The 8,723-nt window shown below is 45.3% G+C and overlaps 1 long non-coding RNA gene across 1 annotated transcript; it reads left to right on the top strand.

Moving 5' to 3' along the window:
- Positions 1–2,330: 2,330 nt before the first annotated feature.
- LOC134751071 (uncharacterized) lies at positions 2,331–6,726 on the top strand. The gene is made up of 3 exons (XR_010128597.1): positions 2,331–2,439; positions 2,988–3,101; positions 3,215–6,726. It is a non-coding gene; the product is annotated as an uncharacterized LOC134751071 (long non-coding RNA).
- Positions 6,727–8,723: the final 1,997 nt, after the last annotated feature.

The raw sequence follows: 8,723 nt of genomic DNA, 5'->3' as shown, positions 1-8,723 counted from the left end.
GCGTGGAGTGGCTGCCCGACCCCGACGCCGAGTGGACCATGCTGGCCGACCCTCCCCTAGTATGTACTATGCCTGCCTACTCTACACTATCGGCGCGCTGTACGCGGCGGGGGGGTTCTCGGGCCGCGAGTTCCTGGCCTGCGTGGAGTGGCTGCCCGACCCCGACGCCGAGTGGACCATGCTGGCCGACCCTCCCCTAGTATGTACTATGCCTGCCTACTCTACACTATCGGCGCGCTGTACGCGGCGGGGGGGTTCTCGGGCCGCGAGTTCCTGGCCTGCGTGGAGTGGCTGCCCGACCCCGACGCCGAGTGGACCATGCTGGCCGACCCTCCCCTAGTATGTACTATGCCTGCCTACTCTACACTATCGGCGCGCTGTACGCGGCGGGGGGGTTCTCGGGCCGCGAGTTCCTGGCCTGCGTGGAGTGGCTGCCCGACCCCGACGCCGAGTGGACCATGCTGGCCGACCCTCCCCTAGTATGTACTATGCCTGCCTACTCTACACTATCGGCGCGCTGTACGCGGCGGGGGGGTTCTCGGGCCGCGAGTTCCTGGCCTGCGTGGAGTGGCTGCCCGACCCCGACGCCGAGTGGACCATGCTGGCCGACCCTCCCCTAGTATGTACTATGCCTGCCTACTCTACACTATCGGCGCGCTGTACGCGGCGGGGGGGTTCTCGGGCCGCGAGTTCCTGGCCTGCGTGGAGTGGCTGCCCGACCCCGACGCCGAGTGGACCATGCTGGCCGACCCTCCCCTAGTATGTACTATGCCTGCCTACTCTACACTATCGGCGCGCTGTACGCGGCGGGGGGGTTCTCGGGCCGCGAGTTCCTGGCCTGCGTGGAGTGGCTGCCCGACCCCGACGCCGAGTGGACCATGCTGGCCGACCCTCCCCTAGTATGTACTATGCCTGCCTACTCTACACTATCGGCGCGCTGTACGCGGCGGGGGGGTTCTCGGGCCGCGAGTTCCTGGCCTGCGTGGAGTGGCTGCCCGACCCCGACGCCGAGTGGACCATGCTGGCCGACCCTCCCCTAGTATGTACTATGCCTGCCTACTCTACACTATCGGCGCGCTGTACGCGGCGGGGGGGTTCTCGGGCCGCGAGTTCCTGGCCTGCGTGGAGTGGCTGCCCGACCCCGACGCCGAGTGGACCATGCTGGCCGACCCTCCCCTAGTATGTACTATGCCTGCCTACTCTACACTATCGGCGCGCTGTACGCGGCGGGGGGGTTCTCGGGCCGCGAGTTCCTGGCCTGCGTGGAGTGGCTGCCCGACCCCGACGCCGAGTGGACCATGCTGGCCGACCCTCCCCTAGTATGTACTATGCCTGCCTACTCTACACTATCGGCGCGCTGTACGCGGCGGGGGGGTTCTCGGGCCGCGAGTTCCTGGCCTGCGTGGAGTGGCTGCCCGACCCCGACGCCGAGTGGACCATGCTGGCCGACCCTCCCCTAGTATGTACTATGCCTGCCTACTCTACACTATCGGCGCGCTGTACGCGGCGGGGGGGTTCTCGGGCCGCGAGTTCCTGGCCTGCGTGGAGTGGCTGCCCGACCCCGACGCCGAGTGGACCATGCTGGCCGACCCTCCCCTAGTATGTACTATGCCTGCCTACTCTACACTATCGGCGCGCTGTACGCGGCGGGGGGGTTCTCGGGCCGCGAGTTCCTGGCCTGCGTGGAGTGGCTGCCCGACCCCGACGCCGAGTGGACCATGCTGGCCGACCCTCCCCTAGTATGTACTATGCCTGCCTACTCTACACTATCGGCGCGCTGTACGCGGCGGGGGGGTTCTCGGGCCGCGAGTTCCTGGCCTGCGTGGAGTGGCTGCCCGACCCCGACGCCGAGTGGACCATGCTGGCCGACCCTCCCCTAGTATGTACTATGCCTGCCTACTCTACACTATCGGCGCGCTGTACGCGGCGGGGGGGTTCTCGGGCCGCGAGTTCCTGGCCTGCGTGGAGTGGCTGCCCGACCCCGACGCCGAGTGGACCATGCTGGCCGACCCTCCCCTAGTATGTACTATGCCTGCCTACTCTACACTATCGGCGCGCTGTACGCGGCGGGGGGGTTCTCGGGCCGCGAGTTCCTGGCCTGCGTGGAGTGGCTGCCCGACCCCGACGCCGAGTGGACCATGCTGGCCGACCCTCCCCTAGTATGTACTATGCCTGCCTACTCTACACTATCGGCGCGCTGTACGCGGCGGGGGGGTTCTCGGGCCGCGAGTTCCTGGCCTGCGTGGAGTGGCTGCCCGACCCCGACGCCGAGTGGACCATGCTGGCCGACCCTCCCCTAGTATGTACTATGCCTGCCTACTCTACACTATCGGCGCGCTGTACGCGGCGGGGGGGTTCTCGGGCCGCGAGTTCCTGGCCTGCGTGGAGTGGCTGCCCGACCCCGACGCCGAGTGGACCATGCTGGCCGACCCTCCCCTAGTATGTATTATGCCTGCCTACTCTACACTATCGGCATAATAAATATTTGTATTATAAATATTATGGAAATATTTTACATAAGCAAAGTTCTAATGTATATATTTTCACAGAAAAAAGTAAAAACAATTGAAACGATTTGCCGCCTTTCTATTTATTTTATTTTAATATAGAAGTGTATTTTTTGCTGAGAACGAGGCAAGCTATTTGAGACACCTAAATAGTCGCGGTACCAACATTATAATAATAAGTACTGATCATCTGTTTGGCTGTTTAATGGACTTGTGCCTTCATTTGATATGGCCACTTCAACTTTTAAAAAGTTTGGAACTCGACAAATAACAAATGTTTTTCACTTTTTAATTTTTTGACTGGCTATAAACTACGCGCTTCGCGACTTACTTTTGAACAACGTCGACTTTGCCGTCCATTTTTGAGAATATTTACTTGTAACTTGTTGTAGGATTTTAATTTTGATCATTCACTTTTCAGCCTTTATATCGATTGGTAGTAAAGTATTAGTAATTTGATTTCAATAATTTTCACCACAGGTGGCGCGTACCCTGAGTGAGCCGCACCCGCCTAGCGAGTCCCCGCTGCCCGTGTGCCGCGCGCTCAGCGAGCAGCACCCGCTGAGCGGGGCCGACCGGCCGGAGAACGGACAGGTAAATAAAGCTAACGTAAATACAGAGGATAGAAAAATGGAGGATTAGATTTAATTCAAATAATCATGGCGTCCAGACTACAGACTGGTGATGAATTCTTTTTTTTTCTTCAGAACGAAGCAACCGCGCATAACTAGACATCGTGTCCTTCTCACTGCAGTAACGAGTGACGGAGACGACGCAAAAACACGCTTCCGCATCAAGCAATGAGTATTATTAGGATCCTCTCCATACCATAGACAACCGAGTTATTGTATGGTGCGAAGATTTCGTGGATGTTTTTTTGACAGCTGACATTATTTCAATGTCGTCATATTTGTTTTAAAATTACTGTTTGACACATCCATAACACTGGATTATCTCTATTTTAAGACAATGGAACATATTAATTCGATCGTGTTAATTTTGGCGACTGGTAATTTAGATTTTCAAATTACCAGTCGCCGAAATTCGGTGCTCATGGACAAATTTAGAGGAACGCAAAAAAAAAGTCGCACGCAGAACGCAGTTGAGATTTTAAATAACGACCACGAAAACATTGATTTTGTGTATTGTAACTCAGTTGTCTGCGATCACTATGAAGTATCTTTATTTTCGCATAATTTTTAGGGTTCCGTACCCAAAGGGTAAAAACGGGACTATTACTAACTAACTCCTAAGACTAAGACGAAACTAAGACTCCTCTGTCCGTCTGTCACCAGGCGGTATCTCATGAACCGTGATAGCTAGACAGTTGAAAATTTCACAGATGATGTATTTCTGTTGCCGGAACAACAAATACTAAAAACAGAATAAAATAAATATTTAAGTGGGGCTCCCATACAACAAACGTGATTTTTTTGCCGTGTTTTGCGTAATGGTACGGAACCCTTCGTACGCGAGTCCGACTCGCACTTGGCCGATTTTTTTTAAATGATAAATCAGACCTGTATTTCACAGGCAACTTTTCTTATAGAAATTAATTTGTTTAAGCTCCAATGACTGCCATTTACAGCTAAATATATGGCACAGTGTCAGTGCCATTTAGTAAATGTTTAAAACGTAATGACCTGTCCAATATATTGGTCCAATGTGCATTGCTTCTCACTCTCACTAAGCAAAATGTGAGACGCAAATACACATTGGACAAATAAATTGACAGTTGAAATACCATATGTCAGTGGTTCCATGAAACACGTGTTATATTTTCTGCAATATTGTAGACGGGGGAATTATGCGAAAAGATGATACTTTCAAATGAGAGGCACCCGTATTATTAATGTTTTAGAATAATTTATTGTGATCGCGACTTAGTGAAATTGAACTCTACCTCAAAATTATTCGCGAGACGAAGCCTTTATGGGCGATTCCCAAAAAAAGTGTACCTATCCAGTATTTTTTTTGTGATTTTTCTTCTCATGATTAACTATTGATTTTAATATGAAATATAAGTATGCATTCCATATCGACACGTTTTTATATGCATTTTTTGCTGACATTTTACATAAGCAATCTGGTACAGTGTTCAAAATTACCTTGACGCGCTCTTATTCTCGTCTTAAAAATAAAGTCGCAAGATAATTTTGAACACCTGGCCCGCTTAGCAACTATTGCTGCTGACTATACCAATAGTAAAAAAATCGAGTGAGAAAAACCTCAAAAATAGCTGTCAAAATATACACTTTTTCTCGGGAAATGCCTTCACGCGTTTGCAGATTCGTTAGAAATTAATGTGCCCGTAGCTATATATTACCTACGTATATTATACATGCGTTAGACGCTATGTATCGTGTAAATCCGGTCTCATGTACATGGCTTTGCTATGTTTACAAATTTTTTAATGTACCGGTTTTCACTGTCGTATTTATCGCATAAGTATTTGCGTGCTAGAACCTCTGGGTGTTGTACACTTTTATTACTATTTTAAACGTTCTATCATAGAATACATTCGTTTTAAAAGACCAATGAATTATATTTATTTTAATTGCAAAGTATAGGGATCACGTCTGTACAAAATGTATTGTATATGGAATTGTCGATTGTCATCTCATCTTTATAGAATAGCCACTAGGGGCCTATCGCATAAAAACATTATGTAAGTAAAATACTACTATGTACATCCATATTTAGCCGTATTATTTTGTATGGATACCGCCGCTATATGAGGTGCCCAGCTACTGGTGTAAAAGTGTGGTGTCACTTTGTCTGACTATACTCTGATTCCTTCTGTCAAAAGACAAATCATGTTAGCATATTGTATTGAATTTTAATACACATCGACGAAGGGCATAAGACTGCTCTGATACCTTTTTTTTTAGACTTGCAATACTAATAATAAATCATTTTTATTTCGAGTAACTTTACAGACTCATATAGCTTGTGTTAGTAAGTACTTATAGCTATGTTAATGCTTACATACTGTGAAAGTACATGCATTTGTATATATCTGTAAGGACTTGCTGATTGAAACAACGACATATTGGAAGTGTTCTTTATTCTCTAAAGCGCTATCCTACTCTAACATTATTGTTTTTTACATATATCTATCCTTATCACTCTTACGGGGTTATCACATATCGATTGTGAGTATTATGGTTCGACCTGAATATCGACTTTGCCCAATGCCCTTTGAAATTTAATTTGAAAAGAATATTTATATTATTTTAATTTTAAATTTCACATCTCTATTACCCTTACATATCGAGTAACGTATAGGTGCGTTCAGATCTCACCGCACGCGCTATACCTCGAATTATGTAGAACACTTTGCATCTCGTTTTTGTAAGATCTGGACGGATCGGTGATGGCACCTTGTGGCTATCCTTGTTATGTTAGCATTGTGGAGTAGTGTTTATCCTCCTAAGGCCCAAAGTCCTACCTATAGTACTTCTTCAGTTCGATGAAACTTAAGCCATATTCAATTAGAACCGAGTTGCATTTCTTTAGTTCAAATAAAAATCAACTCTAATTCCATGCACTATAGGTTCAAATTTCAGTGGCAAGTTTTGGGTTTTTCATTTGTATGGTTGGGCCTTAGGAGGGTAAGATAGTGAAAAGTTGATTGTAGTAGAGATATAAAGTGTAAAATACGTGCTTTCTAGTTCGACAGCTGATGATGGCGTACCTATGAGAGTATACGTTTTCTCTTGCTAATAATGTATAATTAATTTTATTGATGTGTATAATTGATTTTGTTGAAATGGCTTTGACTTTGTTTAATACAGAGTGCCATTTTACTAACTGTCAACTTTTGACAATGTTACCGCATAATGTTCGCCGTGCAGCGCCATCTTTTATTAGCTGTCAAATTCGAAGCACGAATTTATATTTAGACTGCACGTCTAGTACAGTCGCCATCAGATATATCGGAGCGGCCAAGGTGCTCACAAACATCTAAACACGCCTCTATTGTCATGGCGCTAGAGTTCATGTTCAGACATTTTTGAGTACTTCGGCCGCTCTGATATATCTGATGGTGACTTTACAATCAATGAATCTTTAATATGGGTATAGCATGCGTCAAAAGACACTAATTAAGTTAATTTCCAGTTTATTGTATATTATAAGAGGCGGGTGGTGGGACGGAGCTCCACGGAGCGGCATTTTTTTTTCTGTTTATCTGAATAAACTGCATTTAACAGCATTAAGTACTATACATGTGTTTTTTTATTGTATAGTTACCTAAACATATTTCTTTTCTGATTTGACAGTCTGTTTAGCCCAAGCGGTGAGATACCCTGCCTGCATAGCTGTTGGTCCTGGGCTCAAATCCTGGTGAGAGCATAATTATGAGTTATATGCACAGATATTTTTATTTTTAGTATTTTATTATATTTTGAATAAATGTTTCTCTAAGAAACTTAATAGTCTGTTGTAAATTTCCTGATGCTCTGCATCAATATGTTTGAATCAACAATCAATAGTTGTATCTTGTGTACTATGTACAGTTGGTGCTTTCGTGAAGTTACTACCAGAGTGTAAACAAGCAATAATTGCATTAGAATGATCAGAAACATTAAATATTATACTTACAAAAGGTAGATCTAGTATGGCAGGTATAGCGGCTATGGTAAATCCAGGGCTTCAGGAGTCTCCAATTTGCTTGACCCAAAGGCATAGGCCTGGCCCCTATTTCACTACGGTGACACGTGCGAAAGTTGACGACATCACTGTTACTGACGCCACAGGCCTCCATAGGCTACGGTAACCGCTTACCATCGCACGGGTGGTGTGCTTGTTTGCCACCAACGTTTTAATAATAATAAAACATCTCCAATAAATAAGTACTTATTTTGCGAAGCTAGTGACAACGTCATATCCGAATTCCTTTCTGCATATTCCTTTTTACAGTTTCCTGCAAAACTGTTTTCACAGTTTGTCTGCATATTTCGCAGGAGTGTGGTTTTACTCCTATGTGAATGAATTTGTGTGTTCAAAGAACTTAATCTAAAACTTCGGTTCACAAAACCGGCAGGAAACGGTTTCACTTCCGAATGAATCACTTTGTGTCTTTAAATCACCAAAACGTGTATACTTTTTTTGACATACGTCGCACTCGTGTGGTTTCTCACCGATTGTCACTCGTTTTGAGATGGGTCTTTAAATCTTTAATTGTTACAAAATCCCTTTTGCACATTTCGCAGGAATAAGGTTTTGCTAGCGTGTCTTTTTCCCCCGTGTCATGCTCCGGACATTGACAGTGACCTTATATCGATTTTTCACATACATCACAGTTATATGGTTTTGCTTCCACATGGCTTAATTTATATGTCGTTAAAGTATGAAAACGCGCAAATTTCTTCTCGCATATTTTACACTGATATGCCTTCTCTCCTGCATGTATTTTTCTATGCGCCTTTAAGTCTCCTTAAAGAAAATTTCTCATTAGTGTGCGTTGGTGTAAGATTGAACGGGATTTTCATGAGGCTTTTCACTAGGCAATCGCATAATTTTTTTTCACATTGTTCACAAGAATACAGTGTGACTTTTGTGTGAACTAATTTATGAATTTTCAAAGTATCTAATCGTCGAAAACCTTTTTTACATATTTCGCACGCATACGGCTTCTCGCCAGTGTGTATTCGTTCATGTTCCTTCAGTGTTTAATCTAGTTAAGTCTCTCTTGCATATGTTGCATGAATATGGTTTTGCTCCCATGCTTGCTGGTTGTGTCTCCTCTTGTTTGTGTTTTTTTTGTGTATTAGGGTTAGGATCAAAAAGAATAGATAGACTGTCATAGTAATTAACACACGATTAAAACTATATTATATAATTTTTTTTAAACGCCATGTGACTTGGACCCATGTTCTTTCCCTGAATATGTGTTAAAATTGTTAAATATAAAAGGGTGTCATCAACGCCATCTAGCCGAGCATAGGCCAAAGTTGTGGCGCCATTTATTCGAGAATGACTTTTTCTTGATTTCCGAGGCACGTTTTTTCCTTACACTTCATTCATCTTATACGGAATTACATATGTTAGGATAGTATTTATCAACTATCATTCCACACAGACGAAGTCGCGGACAGAAGCGAATGCTATATCAAAGTCAATGTGTTTATTTGCTAAACATAGGTGAAACTGTTAGTGGTCTCCTTCTTCTTCTTCCCAGACCTTATCCCATTTACTTGGGGTCGGCCCTCC

This window comes from Cydia strobilella, chromosome 21 (assembly GCF_947568885.1).
Source record: "Cydia strobilella chromosome 21, ilCydStro3.1, whole genome shotgun sequence".
Taxonomy (NCBI): domain Eukaryota; kingdom Metazoa; phylum Arthropoda; class Insecta; order Lepidoptera; family Tortricidae; genus Cydia; species Cydia strobilella.
The sequence above is the reverse complement of the archived record's forward strand: the minus strand, read 5'-3'. Positions and strand labels throughout refer to the sequence as shown.